The 15899-nt window shown below is 44.0% G+C and overlaps 1 protein-coding gene across 1 annotated transcript in view; it reads left to right on the top strand.

Moving 5' to 3' along the window:
* SLC7A8 (solute carrier family 7 member 8) overlaps positions 1–15899 on the top strand; it is a 51534-nt gene that overhangs the window by 19229 nt on the left and 16406 nt on the right. The window lies entirely within an intron of this gene.

Genomic DNA, 15899 nt, shown 5'->3' with positions numbered 1-15899 from the left:
TTTGTTCTCTGTAGAGCCAAGACTTGTATGCGAGTGTCCTAACATGTAACTAGCTTAAATATTAGTAACACAAGGCAGTAGTAACGTGCTAATGCCTGATTTATTCACTTCTGATATACATTAACCATACATCAGACACGAGAATTCATATTCAGATGGTATATATTCATAAATATTGCTAGTCATATAGTGTATGTACATGCAGAAATAATCTGATCCTCTAGGATTTCAAAGGATTTGCATTATCTCTAGTCGCATACACAAAGGTAAGAAGGAAACTGTATCGTAGAGTATTACCATTGCACGCAATGACATAGTACGTGCAAGGTACAATGTATAAATAGTCCAATGTCTCCACCTTTTATGAATGCTCTGTGCTGACTACTTTCTAGACATAGTGGGCTGATAATATCGGTAGGTCATGATGTAAGGATTTAAAGTCTCTTGTAGTTAACAAGCAATGATTGGACCTTGGTTCTGGCCCCAGCTCTCGTCTCAGATGATATGGGGGAAGGGGTGTTTTGGACTGTGCTCTAGACATAGTGCCTGGCTGCCGAGAGGAGAGGATCCTGCTTAAACTGGTTCCCTGGAAGCTCAAAACATAGAGGATGGGGGTGTGAATTATGCAAGCACAGCTGGTCCTCAAATGTCATTCAGACCGGCTGATTACTCAGGGCTGAGTCAGCAAGAAGGTAGAGTGAAGGGGAAGTGATAGGATAAATCCGCTGTTTGTAAGGGTGGGATTAATGCGTGTTTGTGTGAGGCTAAAAAACCCAAAACGTAGACAGTCTGTATGTCTCCAGAGTAAATCACGCGTGCTTGTGCAGACTTCAGTTCAGCCTTCGGGTGAAATATCTGTGTGATACCATGTATATGGGTCAAGAATCTCATCTACTGTATAAGTCTGCTTATGTTATATGTTTGCTTCTTGTCCTCCAGTTCTCCTTGTACCTCAGGGTCGCTGATAATAATAGTGACGCACAAAACATAAAACACATGCGGGTACTATCAGACAATCCACAAATACATGAGCCTTGACACTTTATGAAAGCGACTATAAAATTCTCTGCCAAACACAAATTTAGCTGCTTTGTATGGTTTCTTTAAAGAGGCCCTGTCATTACATTATAAGTGCCCTATCTCCTACATAAGGAGATGGGCGCTATAATGTAGGTGACAGTAATGTTTTTTATTTTAAAAAAAACTATCTGTTTTCACCACTTTATTAGCAATTTTAGATTTATGCTAATGAGTGTCTTAATGCCCAAGTGGGCGTGTTTTACTATATGACCAAGTGGGCGTTGTACAGAGGAGTGTATGACGCTGACCAATCAGCGTCATGCACTTCTCTCCATTCATTTAGTCAGCGCATAGGGATCCTTTCAGGTCGCTATGTGCTGTCTTATACGAACACATTAACAATACTGAAGTGTTTAGACAGTGAATAGACATTCCACGGGATATCTATTCACAATCTCTGCACTTCGTTACTGTTTCTGTGGTACTTACAGCAGAGCAAGCGTAATCTCGCGAGATCTCGCTGTAAATGACAGGTTACAACGAGATTACGCTTTGCTCTGCTGTAACTACCACAGAAACAGTAACGAAGTGCAGAGATTGTGAATAGACATCCCGTGGAATGTCTATTCACTGTCTAAACACTTCAGTATCGTTAATGTGTTAGTATAAGGCCTCATTTACACGAGCGTATGCGTTTTGCGCGCGCAAAAAACGCTGCGTTTTGCGCGCGTATGCATGGCGTATGCACTGCGTATACGCAGCCTTGTTGCGTTTTAAACGCGCAAAAGGCATTTGACAGCTCCGTGTGTCATGATGCGCGGCTGCGTGATTTTCACGCAGCCGCCATCATAGAGATGAGGTAGTCGAGGCCCGTCACTGTCCAAGGTGCTGAAAGAGCTAACTGATCGGCAGTAACTCTTTCAGCACCCTCGACAGTGAATGCCGATCACAATATACACCAACCTGTGAAAATAAAAAGACTTTCATACTTACCAAGAACTTCCTGCTTCCCCCAGTCCGGGCTCCCGGCCGTTGCCTTGGTGACGCGTCCCTCTCTTGCCATCCGGCCCCACCTCCCAGGATGACGCCGCAGTCCATGAGACCGCTGCAGCCTGTGATTGGCTGCAGCCTGTGCTTGGCCTGTGATTGGCTGCAGCTGTCATTTGGACTGAACTGTCATCCCCGGAGGTCGGACCGGAGTTATCGGTAAGTCAGAACGTCTTTTTTTTTTTACAGGTTCATGGATTTTCGGAGCGGAAGTCACTGTCCATGGTGCTGAACCAGTTTAACGCTTTCAGCACCGTGGACAGTGACTGTCTCCTGACGTCGCGTACCCGAACATTTTTTACCGGTTTCGGTCAAAACGAGTTTGGCCGAACCCGGTGAAGTTCGGTGCGCTCATCTCGAATTTGACACTCCGTTTGGATGTTTGTAACCAGAAAAGCACGTGGTGCTTTTCTGTTTACATTCAGGAGTTTGACAGCTCTTGCGTGATTTTCGCGCATGCAACGCAGGACCGTCAGTGTGGCATGCGTTGTTTTCACGCACCCATTGAAGTCAATGGGTGCGTGTTGCGTGAAAAACGCAAGAATATAGAACATGTCGTGAGTTTTACGCAACGCACTCACGCAGCGCAAAATTCACGCATCGTCTAAACAGCCCCATAGACTATTATAGGTGCGTACGACACGCGTGAAAAGCACGCGCGTCGCACGCGCGTATAATACGCTCGTGTAAACGAGGCCTAAGACAGCACATAGTGATCTAAAAGGATCCCTATGCGCTGACTAAATGAATGGAGAGAAGTGCATGACGCTGATTGGTCACTGATCGGTCAGTGTCATAAACTCCACAACGACGGTGTGTGAATCTGGTAGATTGGCTAGCCTCTAGCCAGTTCCTTAGCGTAGGCATACAATTTTGTCTGAATCCCAATTGCTTGTGATTGTAGTTTTTTTTTTTTTTTTTTCTATTTTCTGTAGATGATTATGGGAGCAGCCATCTTGCTCGAGCTGCATTTAGAGATCTGCTTTACAGCAGCCACATGGACCATAGGAAACAATAGTCTGGAGCGGACCCATTGACTTCTATGGGAGAGTTTTTTGGGCATACTCTGTAACCTGTGCAGAGGTCATTGTGCAGGAAGGGATAGGAGAGGAGCTGTGTCCATCAGCTATTGTCAATGGTGGATCCTGTGTTATCTATCTAGAGGTGTTACCTTTCATTGTCATCCTGCCTGTGATAATGAGATGACTGCTGATCAGTGATCTCTACAGAACAGGAAGTGTCAGTCTATTGTGGCCAGAGGGAATACTGCAAGATTATTATTATTATTATTTATTTTTTTAAATATAGATACTTTCTTGGAGTGTATAAAATAAAAGTAAACTTACTACAACCTTCAGTACACATTTATACGTTCATAAAGATTTAAATGAGGACTTCTAGTTTGGTTGGTTGGAGATATTACTATTATAATTTATCTAAAGATCAAAGCATAAAAACCTCAACATTGGTTTGTAAGAACCTTGTGTGTGTGTGTGTGTGTGTGTGTGTGTGTGTGTTGTACTTAGTTTCGAAACAGGGTATATGATCAGTCTGCATAGGTGTCTGTTCAATTGTATCTATAATAGGTAGTCTCGTAACTTTGACGTTATTCCTCTCCTACGTTGCCCTCAGTTTCACTGATCTGCTTTGTTTTTTTCAACTGTGTGTTTTGCAGTTTTCTGCCTTCCTCCTCCCCCTCCCACCCACAGGTTATTTCTGGTTAATATTCTCTTCCCTCCCATCTGTCTTCCAATTTCTTTCTGAGATTGAAAACAAGTTGTCTGGCCTGGCAGATTGCCTTGATCCGTAGGACATTGTATACGTACATGAGTGATTTCCAAGTATTAGGTTAGGAAAAACTGAAACCCTGTGAGCCAATGGCATCGTTTCAGCCAGCAGCAATGTTTGTGGAAGGGCCTTAGCTTAGAACTTTGTGTATCAACCACTTCTTTAACTTAAGCAATATAAACAAGTCACTGCTTGAGGTCATACTACGATATTTGTGAGAAGAATGCTTGTAATGGAGCATTATGTAATAAAAGCACTCCCACAATAAAATGTTTTTCTTCCGGTTTGTAAATGCGATTTGCTTACCTGATACTTCCCAAACTCTTCATCTTCTTCTATTTTTGGCCTCCGTTCGGTCCGTCCGCCACGTGACCCCTGCTCTGACTAACCGAAACCTACAGCGTCTGCTGTGTGGACCGGAAGTCCGTTTCTCTTTTTATTCCGATATGAAGGTGTAGGATTCGGTTAGTCAGAGTGGGGGTCATGTGGTCTGACAGAAGGACTGAACAGAGGCAGAAAATCGAAGCTAAAGCGCTCGGTAAGTATTTTTAACCGTAGTATCAGGTAAGCAATTACATTTACAAATGAGGGCCACAAAACTAATTGTGAGTTCATTCTTAAATTATCATCCTATTTTCATTGTACCCCAGGAGCTAACGTTACTTATGAATATTATTAGTTCTGCCATATATAGTGCTAAAATTCACCCGAACTAAACAATACAACACATATTTTACCTATCATAATCATTGCTTCAGGGAAGTTTGTAAGGAAAGTTACCTCGTACATGAGGTGACCATAAACAGAGCAATAATAATTTAGACAACCTTAAGACCCTGTATATGATGATCAGAAGTGATGGATGTCAGGCAGAGGAAATCTTGAAATTAGTCAGTCCCTCACTTGCCTCAAAAAAGAGAATGATCAAACTCTTTCTTTAAAGGGAACCTGTCACCAGCATTTCACCTATTGAACTCTACTCACCCCCCTCGCTGGCCAAAAATTAATTGCCGTTATCCCCTCTCCTAAACTCCTCCTCCGACTGTAAATAATGGTCTTCAAACATTTTGCGCCATTTATGGTAATCTGCAGTCTGGTTCGTTCCTCTTCTTATGCCTGCCCACCACTGAAAATGGGCCCTCCCTGAATGCCGAAATCTCGTCATGCGCCCGTCATGTATGGTCCGATACCCTTCCCTGCTTCGTCCGGCCCTCAAAACTAGTTACTGCGCAGGCACTGCTATGGTGTCCTGTTGTGCGCATGGTCTAGAACAGGTCATCGATGCACAATCGCGGGATTTCGTGAGTGCTGGGGGGAGGTGAGGAGCTGCCAATCAAAAGTAAGGAGGCGGGGTTAACTCGGAAAGGCTTGAGGAATGAAGATATGACTCTTTTCGAACGAAGATATGACTCATTAGCATACGGCACAGGAACACTAAACGGAATACTAAAGGTACAGAGCCTACTAAGAAGATAATTATAAATTTATACAATGATAAACGCTTGTTTACAGTCGGGTAACAAGTAGATCGTGGAAATTATTGGCCATTGTAAATGGGCCTTTAAGCCATTTTATCCTTACAAGATACATATGGTGTCCTGCAGTCCGCAGAAGAAACTGATTAAAACATTGTGAGAACAATATACGCTACGAGAACAATACACACTACCCTGAGTCGCAACCCAAACCCTCATTGTGTGGACAAATCTTGAAATGGATTAGAACTTTGTGGCCTGTATTGCACGTGTTGCCTGCAGTAATCAAATTTCAGGTTTGTGTTTATTGTTATAGAACACTTGTGTATATTATCGTGGCAAAGATTTATTGATGACGGGAAATCCACTTTATCACATTGGAGAACTCGCTACAGCAATTTTTGATCTTTGGGCAGCAGGACAATAGGTATTGTTTTCTGCTGATCATTTCAGTGCAGAAAAATATATTAATTCCAGTTTTTAAATCTCAATTGTTTTCAGACTTGACGTGTGAACTATTCCCTTCTGGCAGGAGACCTCTCAATTGTACACAAAGCAATCACAATTTTTGTAATGAGCAAAAGATCAATGATGAACGATGAAAAATGGTTCATCTCTGTTGAAATTGATCATTCAGTTGACCTGTTGGAAACTTTTTTTTGGCAGATGGTCAATATTGTCTTATAGATAATGATCTTCGGATAATTTCCTATGTTGGTAATTCGAGTGTTCCTAGTGTAGTGACTCCAAAAAATGTCTTTACGTATACATTTCTGTATTTAGACAAGTGCTCACTATGAAAGTGGAATATCCGATAGCTGAAAGTTTTAAAGAGGACAACAAACCTCTAGTATATATTATCTCGATAGTCTGCGATGTTGACTGCAAGCTACTGTTCCCTGTAAGCAGCCATTTCAGGCTGATGAGGAGCTAATTTTGCGAGCGTTTTTGAAGCATATTTTAAAGCCTTTTCAAGCTTATTTTAATATTTTCGAAGCGTTTTTTTTTGTAGTGTCAATGGAGAATCCGCTTCTAAAATTCACACGGGCAAATTGCAGGGGTATTTCGAAGCGCAAAACACCTCGTAAGATTCATGGAAATACACTTGCAAAACACCTAGAAACAGTGTATTTCCCATTGAATTCAACGGGAACTGTGTAGTTCAGACGAGGCGTATTTTTACGTCCCTGAATTCAAATACTCTGTGTAAAAAGAAGTGGCGTTCACTTCTTGAGGCGTTTTTGAAACTGATTTTTTTATTCCAACTACAAAAAAAATGCTTAAAAAATACGCTTGCAAACACTTAAGGGTATGTTCACACGACCTATTGTCAGACGTAATTCAGGCGTTTTATGCCTCGAATTACGCCTGAAAAGACGACTCCATTACGCCTGCAAACATCTGCCCATTGCCGGCAATGGGTTTTACGATGTTCTGTTCCCACGAGCCTTTATTTTATGCGTCGCTGTCAAAATACGGCGCGTAAAATGATGGCTCGTCAAAAGAAGTGCAGGACACTTCTTGGGGCGTTTTTGGAGCCGTTTTTCCATAGACTCTATTGAAAACAACTCCAAAAACGCTGCGAAAAACGCGAGTTGCTCAAAAAATGTCTGAAAATCAGGAGCTGTTTTCCCTTGAAGACTGCTTCGTATTTTCAGACGTTTTTTGTTAAGCGTGTGAACATACCCTAAGGGTATGTTCACACGGCCTATTTACGGACGTAATTCGGGCGGTTTTGCCCCGAATTACGTCCGAAAATAGCGCCTCAATAGCGCTGACAAACATCTGCCCATTGAAAGCAATGGGCAGACGTTTGTCTGTTCACACGAGGCGTAATATACGCGCCGCTGTCAAATGACGGCGCGTAAATAGACGCCCGCGTCAAAGAAGTGACCTGTCACTTCTTTGGCCGTAATTGGAGCCGTTATTCATTGACTCCAATGAATAGCAGCGCCAATTACGTCCGTGATTGACGCGGCGTTCAAGCGCCTGCACATGCTGTTACAGCTGAAATTACGGGGATGTTTTCAGGCTGAAACGTCCCCGTAATTTCAGCCGTTACGGACGCCCTCGTGTGAACATACCCTAACACGTTTTTAAAATCGGCTCCAAAAACGCCTGGATTTAGGGGCTGTTTTCTCTTAAAATCATAGGCTATGTTTACATGGTATATGTTTGAGGCAGAAAAATACAAGGCTGATTTCAAGACAAAAAAAGCCTCTGAATCCAGGCGTTTTCTGGAGCTGATTTTCAAAATGTTTGAGGCGTATTTTCGAAGCGTGTTTTGCTGTGTCAATAGAAAATCAGGATGTAAAACGCTTCAAGAAGTGAGATGTCTCTTCTTTTTTTTTTTTTTTTTACGAGGCGTTTTTTCTTAAATAGCGGTGTAGAATTACGCCTCCTATGCACTACACAGCTTTTTACCATTTAATTCAATGGCAAACTGTTTGCAAGCGTTTTCCAGTTGTATTTCGGATCGTAATGCAACCGGTTTACGCTCAAAAATACGCCTGTGTGAACATACCCTTATAAGCTTCTATGCATGGGATGGGGTCTGCAGTGAGCACAATTTGAGGTGAAATTGCATATGAATACATAGCAAATAAAAATAATTCCCTAAGACTCGTGCCCACTTCAGTTTTTTTCGTCAGGGTGCTATCCGTTTTTTTTAACTGATAGCAAGACACATTCATTTCAATGGGGCCTTGTTTTAACGGCCGTTCCGTCAAAAGTAGTACAGGTCCCACTCCTGCCCATTTTTGACGGAATAGTCTCGGCCTTTGCATTGATTTGGTCCGTGTAACAACGGACTGCACACAGAAGCCATCCGTGATTCACGGAACCGTCATTAGTGGCCGTTGAACGGCGACGGAAGTGTGCATGAGGCCTTATAATGTTTTTTTAAATCTGTTATTGAGGAATTTGGAGTATATGGATGATAAATTGTTTAACTAATTTCAGTTGCATGCATTCGGCTCAGAATTGTCGTATATAGTGAATTACAAAAACAAAATCTGGTTCATTCATATGTTATGCAGTTGTGTCCACCATACATAAAGGATACATGTGCCTATCAGATTATTGCCGCTTGCCATTGAAAAGTTCTGACCCGTTATTCATTCTAGGTAAGACTAGTTCTGTTGTGTAGTGCATTTAGGGTACTTTAGCTTGTGCGTGTAGATGGTATAAATATGTTAAGAGGAACATGAGCAAATATATTCTGTAGAAAAGCCGTGTGTAGTGTGCATGGAATAGGTCTGTAGAGGGGATAATGTTCCCACAAAAAAACAAACTGCAAGTTTGGACAGTAAATAACAGGATGATGACTCCTGTATCCAACAAAGGATATGAGTGAGATGGTGATGGGGGAAGGGCTATGCTGTAACCACCCCTGTCGCTGTTCTCTGTTTATCAGTCACTACACGTAGTATTTCATCCTTCATATATGTTATCGCATAGTAACTGAGTTCTTCCAATTCATACAGTTCCTATTATCTGTGCATTTTTCATGGTTCATGATCCATTATCTCAATGTCACAGGAACTTGTTTTTGGGTGTAGACATGAGAGAACAGTTTTTAGCCTCCTTATGGGTTTTTCTTTTCTTCTCTTTGCCCTTCCACATCATGCACGGACTTGACACTTAGGAAGTGCCGTCGTCGTTAATTTTCATTAGAATTCCCACTGAGCCATTGGTGGTGTGTCTGACCTGCCTCGACATGGGCACTGGAAGCCGGCCATGGCTGATTAGTAAGATGGCGAGTTGCCACCTCTTCTCTGCAGCTGATCAGAAAGAATTAGGAATGTATAAGCAGTGCTTCATGTACAGCTATATATTGTGTTAGGGCAGAGCTCTCAGGAAGTCCTGCAGAATGATGAATTCAGATCAATATATGTATCTAATCCAAGTCCTCTGAGGCTATGCGGAATATTACTGAGTACCTCTATATGCAGCCAAGCAGTATGTATATCAGTGTTTGATTTGCCGCAATACAGTAAGCAGGGTTATTTATACAAGGGATGCGCAAAATTTGGACTGAGGACCTCATTGTAATTACAAATGTAGGTAGATGAACGTTATTTATATAAAACTGGAGTAAGTGGAGTAGCTGCACAGAGAAACCAATCAGAGTCCACCTTTAATTTTTCAGAATATCTTTGAATAATAAAAGCAATGACCTGATTGGTTGCCATTGGCAACTACTCTACTTTTCCCTTGTACCAGTTTTGATAAATCTTCCCCTAGTGTATTCTGGAGCCCAGAGCAAGGCTTTTGATCTACATGGCGATATAAGATTACATTTTTTTTCACATAGCAACTTTGTATCCTGTCATATAACAGATCCTGCAGAAAGCCCTAGTCTAAATTTCTCTGGCACGTTATGTCAAGCACCTGGCTCTCTTCTATAGTTGGGTCTCTCCACATTGTTCTGAGAGTGTGGGCCTGCAAAGAATCAGAAACATTGGGGAGATTTATCCAAACTGGTGCATACGAGACTTGGCGTAGTCGCCCATAGCAACCATTTAGATTTTACCTTTCATTTTTCAAAGTCCCATTGTAAAATGGAAGCAGCAACTACTCCACTTTTGTTTTGCCCCAATTTTGATAAATCTCCGCTAATATTCTCTGGGAGTGTGGTATTAAACTTTACAACTTTCGCTCCGTATCTGCTTTGCGATATAGTTTTCAGGTAGGTGACCGATAAATGCACATGTAATAACTATTAGCATTGAAGCAGAATTTCTCAATAAAAACTACCCTTTACCATGCTATCAAAAGCTAAAGCTTGATGTACAAGTCTCTGCAGAGGCGACAAGCCTTCTTTACTGTGAATCTGCGGAATAGCCTACCGCAGGAGCCGGTCACAGCAGGGACAGTAGATGGCTTTAAAAAGGGCTTCGATAATTTCCTAGAACACAAAAATATTAGCTCTTATGTGTAGAGATTTTTCCTTTCCCTTTTCCCATCCCTTGGTTGAACTTGATGGACATGTGTCTTTTTTCAACCTTACTATGTAACCATCAGCCCCCCACTCACAGTAAAATGACCATCAGACCCCACTCACAGATGCCCCCTGTAGGTTGCGCCACACTGCCCCCCTGTAGGTAGCACCACACAGCCCCCCCTGTAGTTTGCGCCACACCGCCCCCTTGTAGTTTGCGCCACACCGCCAGCTTGTAGTTCGCGCCACACCGCCCCCTTGTAGTTCGCGCCACACCGCCCCCTTGTAGTTCGCGCCACACCGCCCCCTTGTAGTTCGCTCCACACGGCCCCCATGTAGTTCGCTCCACACGGCCCCCATGTAGTTCGCTCCACACGGCCCCCATGTAGTTCGCGCCACACGGCCCCCATGTAGTTCGCGCCACACGGCCCCCATGTAGTTCGCGCCACACGGCCCCCATGTAGTTCGCGCCACACGGCCCCCATGTAGTTCGCTCCACACGGCCCCCATGTAGTTCGCTCCACACGGCCCCCATGTAGTTCGCGCCACACAGCCCCCATGTAGTTCGCGCCACACAGCCCCCATGTAGTTCGCGCCACACAGCCCCCATGTAGTTCGCGCCACACAGCCCCCATGTAGTTCGCGCCACACAGCCCCCATGTAGTTCGCGCCACACAGCCCCCATGTAGTTCGCGCCACACAGCCCCCATGTAGTTCGCGCCACACAGCCCCCATGTAGTTCGCGCCACACAGCCCCCATGTAGTTCGCGCCACACAGCCCCCATGTAGTTCGCGCCACACAGCCCCCATGTAGTTCGCGCCACACAGCCCCCATGTAGTTCGCGCCACACAGCCCCCATGTAGTTCGCGCCACACAGCCCCCATGTAGTTCGCGCCACACAGCCCCCATGTAGTTCGCGCCACACAGCCCCCATGTAGTTCGCGCCACACAGCCCCCATGTAGTTCGCGCCACACAGCCCCCATGTAGTTCGCGCCACACAGCCCCCATGTAGTTTGCGCCACACCGCCCTCTTGTTGTTCGCGCCACACAGCCCCCTTGTAGGTAGCACCCTCCCCACCTTCCTGTAAATAGTGCCACTGTAGCTCCCTGAAGGAGCGGAATCCCCCTGTGACCGGGGATTCCCACTCCTGTATGGAGCGCTTGATGTCTCTGTCCATATATGGACAGTGATATCAGGGGCAAATCCTGAAGCGGAATCCCCGTCCACAGTATTGCCGACTCTGTGACCGGGGATTCCACTCCAGGAGAAACCCTTAACGTCTCTCCATTTATGGACAGAGACATGAAGTGCTCCATACAGGAGTGGAATCGCCGGCCACAGGGGGATTCCGCTCCTTCATGGAGCTACAGTGGTACTATCTATAGGGAGTGAGGGGGGGTGGGGTGCCATCTACATAGGTGGGGGTTACTATCTACAATCTCCTCCTCCTCACATGCACTTCGCGCTGTGAGGAGGAGGAGGAGGAGAGAAAGCACAGCCGTGGCAGTGGTTCAGAGGCATTCCGCGGCACCCCTGGAGGGTTCTCGGCACCCCTGTAGGGAACCACTGCTCTAAACTAACCCCAGGATTGGGAGCCATCTTCCATAAATGCTTCTTCTGCCGGCCTCTCCTAAAACCTGCTCCATCACTTTGTTGTTCCTAGAGTCACAAACTGCCTGGGATCCTGCACAAAAAGTGCAGAAACTTATTTCATGTACAGGATTATGAGCAAACTATCACCACCACTGCTTGGGAGCTAACAGCAGGAGTAGGCTTCAGGAGAGGCCTACAAGAAGACACCAGGGATTCTTGCCACCGTCCCGGACTAGTTAACTATAACTTGGGGGTAGAGCTCTTAAACTCCTGGCAAAAGCCGACTTAAGAGGGGATAAAAACATAAATTATGTTCCCTCTTTGATAGTTAGAGTGTAGCTAAACGTTTGACAAACTTCTGACATCTCATAGTGACATGTCAGAAGTTTGGATTGGTGGGGTCCGAGCACTGAGACCCCCATCAATCGCTAGAACGAAGCAGCAGGAGCGCTCGTGTGAGCGCTCAGCCGCTTCGTGTCTGTTCGGCTTTTTCCGGAAATTAATGTATCAGTGTACGGACTCAATAGAAAGTCTATGAGCCCGTACTCCAATACATCTGCTTTCCGGGAAAAGCCGAACATACACGAAGCGGCTGAGCACTCACACGAACGCTTCAGCTGCTTTGTTCTAGCGATTGGTGGGGGTCTCAGTGCTCGGACCTTCACCAATCAAAACTTCTGACATGTCACTATGACATGTCAGAACTTTGTCTAACGTTTAGCTACACTTTAAGGGTCGATGCCAATCTCACCCTCCCAAAGAAAAAAAAAAGAAAAAACTGTTTTCTGCTAGATCTTCCTTCTTGCTGCCTCTGGTCCATGACAAACTCAGCACTTTTTATGGATTGTTGCTGCTCCATCTTGTAAAATCTAGCAGAAAGATTTTTTTTCTATACACATGACTGGGCAGATTATCTCCTCTCATGATCGAGACAAAGCTGGCAAGAAAAACTGAAATCTCAGCATTGCAGAAGCACATGTCAATAAGGTTTAGAAAGCAAGGGTTTCACAGCCGGGAGAACAGCCCATCTAGTAGTCGGCGGGATGGTAATGCAGGCAAGCCAAGACAATTGATAGTTGTAGGGGATTCTATAATCAGGAAGACGGATAGAATAATTTGTCGCCAAGACCGCCTCAACCGAATGGTTTGCTGTCTCCCTGGTGCCAGGGTTCGGCATGTGGTGGAACGGGTGGACAAATTGCTGGGAGGGGCTGGTGATGATCCAGCTGTCGTGGTCCATGTCGGTACCAACGACAGAATAAATGGTAGGTGGAGGAGCCTTAAGAATAATTTTAAAGAACTAGGCTACAAGCTGAAGGGAAGGACCTCCAAGGTTGTATTCTCAGGAATACTGCCTGTGCCATGCGCATCACAGGAAAGACAGCGGGAGCTTAGGGAGTTAAATGCATGGCTGAAGTCTTGGTGTAGAGGAGAAGGATTTGGGTTCCTAGAGCACTGGGCTGACTTTTCATTGGGGTACAAACTGTATTCTGCAGATGATTTGCACCTAAATGGAAGGGGGTCCGCTGTGCTGGGGGAGAGAATTCTAGCTGGGGTGGCGGAGTATTTAAACTAGGGCTGAGGAGGGAGGTCAATGTAGAAAAAAAAGGGGTAGCCAGGTTAGAGAGGGGTCAGACTATATTGGTGGGGGGAGAAACAGAATGTGGGGAGAGGACTAGACAACAAGATAAGGAGATCCTTTCGTTACAAAACATCAGTGTAAATAAAAAGGACCGATTAATGTCAAATCACATTTCTGATAATAAAAGTGAAAAACTGACAGGCAAGTTAAAGTGTATGTTCACAAATGCCAGAAGTCTAGCAAGCAAAATGGGGGAGCTGGAGGCCTTGATACTGGAAGAAAATATAGATATAGTTGGTGTTGCTGAAACATGGCTGGACTCTTCACATGACTGGGCTGTAAATCTACAGGGTTTTACACTTTTTCGTAAAGACAGGACAAATAGGAAAGGTGGTGGTGTATGTCTGTATGTGAGAAGTGATATGAAGGCGAGTGTGAAAGAGACAATAGTGGGTGAAGACTGTGAGGAGGTTGAAACCTTGTGGGTGGAACTAGAAAGGGAGGTAAACACTGAAAAAATTACTTTTGGTGTAATCTATAGACCCCCCAATATAACTGAGGAGATGGAAGGTCAGATATATAAACAGATGGAACGGGCTGCACAGGCGGGTACTGTAGTGATAATGGGAGATTTTAATTTCCGGGATATTAATTGGTGTCATGGTTCGGCTTCAACTGCAAAGGGGAGACATTTCCTCAACCTGTTGCAGGAAAATTTTATGGGCCAGTTTGTGGAAGACCCGACTAGAGGTGAAGCTCTGTTGGATCTGGTCATTTCTAATAATGCAGATCTTGTTGGGAATGTCAATGTTCGTGAAAACCTCGGTAACAGTGATCATAATATAGTTACATTTTACCTATACTGTAAAAAACAAACGCAGGCTGGGAGGGCAAAAACATTTAATTTTAAGAAAGCCAATTTCCCCAGGATGAGGGCTGCAATTCAGGATATGGACTGGGAAGAACTAATGTCAAATAATGGAACAAATGATAAATGGGAGATTTTCAAATCTACTTTGAGTTATTATAGTGCAAAATTTATTCCTACAGGTAATAAGTATAAACGACTCAAATTAAACCCCACATGGCTTACACCTTCTGTGAAAGGGGCAATACATGACAAAAAAAGGGCATTTAAAAAATACAAATCTGAGGGTACAGCTGTAGCCTTTGTAAAATATAAAGAGCTTAATAAAATCTGTAAAAATGTAATAAAATTAGCAAAAATACAAAATGAAAGGCAGGTGGCCAAGGATAGTAAAACAAATCCTAAAAAATTCTTCAAGCATATAAATGCAAAAAAGCCAAGGTCTGAACATGTAGGACCCCTAGATAATGGTAATGGGGAGTTGATCACAGGGGATCAAGAGAAGGCAGAGTTACTAAATGGGTTCTTTAGCTCTGTGTATACAACAGAAGAAAGAGCAGCTGATGTAGCCGGTGCCAGTGCTGTTAATATATCAGTTGATATACTGAATTGGATGAATGTAGAGATGGTCCAAGCTAAATTAAATAAAATAAATGTGCACAAGGCTCCGGGACCAGATGGGTTACACCCTAGAATTCTTAAAGAGCTTAGTTCAGTTATTTCTGTCCCCCTTTTCATAATATTCAGAGAATCTCTAGTGACTGGCATAGTGCCAAGGGACTGGCGCAGGGCAAATGTGGTGCCTATTTTCAAAAAGGGCTCTAGGTCTTCCCCGGGTAATTATAGACCAGTAAGCTTAACATCCATCGTGGGGAAAATGTTTGAGGGGCTATTGAGGGACTATATACAGGATTATGTGACAATAAATAGCATTATAAGTGACAGCCAGCACGGTTTTACTAAGGACAGAAGTTGTCAAACTAACCTAATCTGTTTTTATGAAGAGGTGAGCAGAAGTCTAGACAGAGGGGCCGCTGTGGATTTAGTGTTTTTGGACTTTGCAAAGGCATTTGACACTGTCCCCCATAGACGCCTAATGGGTAAATTACGGACTATAGGTTTAGAAAATATAGTTTGTAATTGGATTGAGAATTGGCTCAAGGACCGTATCCAGAGGGTTGTGGTCAATGATTCCTTCTCTGAATGGTCCCCGGTAATAAGTGGTGTACCCCAGGGTTCAGTGCTGGGACCACTATTATTCAACTTATTTATTAATGATATAGAGGAAGGGATTAATAGCACTATTTCTATTTTTGCAGATGACACCAAGCTATGTAATATAGTTCAGACTATGGAAGATGTTCATGAATTACAGGCAGATTTAAACAAACTAAGTGTTTGGGCGTCCACTTGGCAAATGAAGTTTAATGTAGATAAATGTAAAGTTATGCATCTGGGTACCAACAACCTGCATGCATCATATGTCCTAGGGGGCGCTACACTGGCGGATTCACTTGTTGAGAAGGATCTGGGTGTACTTGTAAATCATAAACTCAATAACAGCATGCAGTGTCAATCAGC

Source organism: Rhinoderma darwinii, chromosome 1 (assembly GCF_050947455.1).
Source record: "Rhinoderma darwinii isolate aRhiDar2 chromosome 1, aRhiDar2.hap1, whole genome shotgun sequence".
NCBI lineage: Eukaryota > Metazoa > Chordata > Amphibia > Anura > Rhinodermatidae > Rhinoderma > Rhinoderma darwinii.
This window is presented reverse-complemented; position numbering and strand designations above follow the sequence as displayed.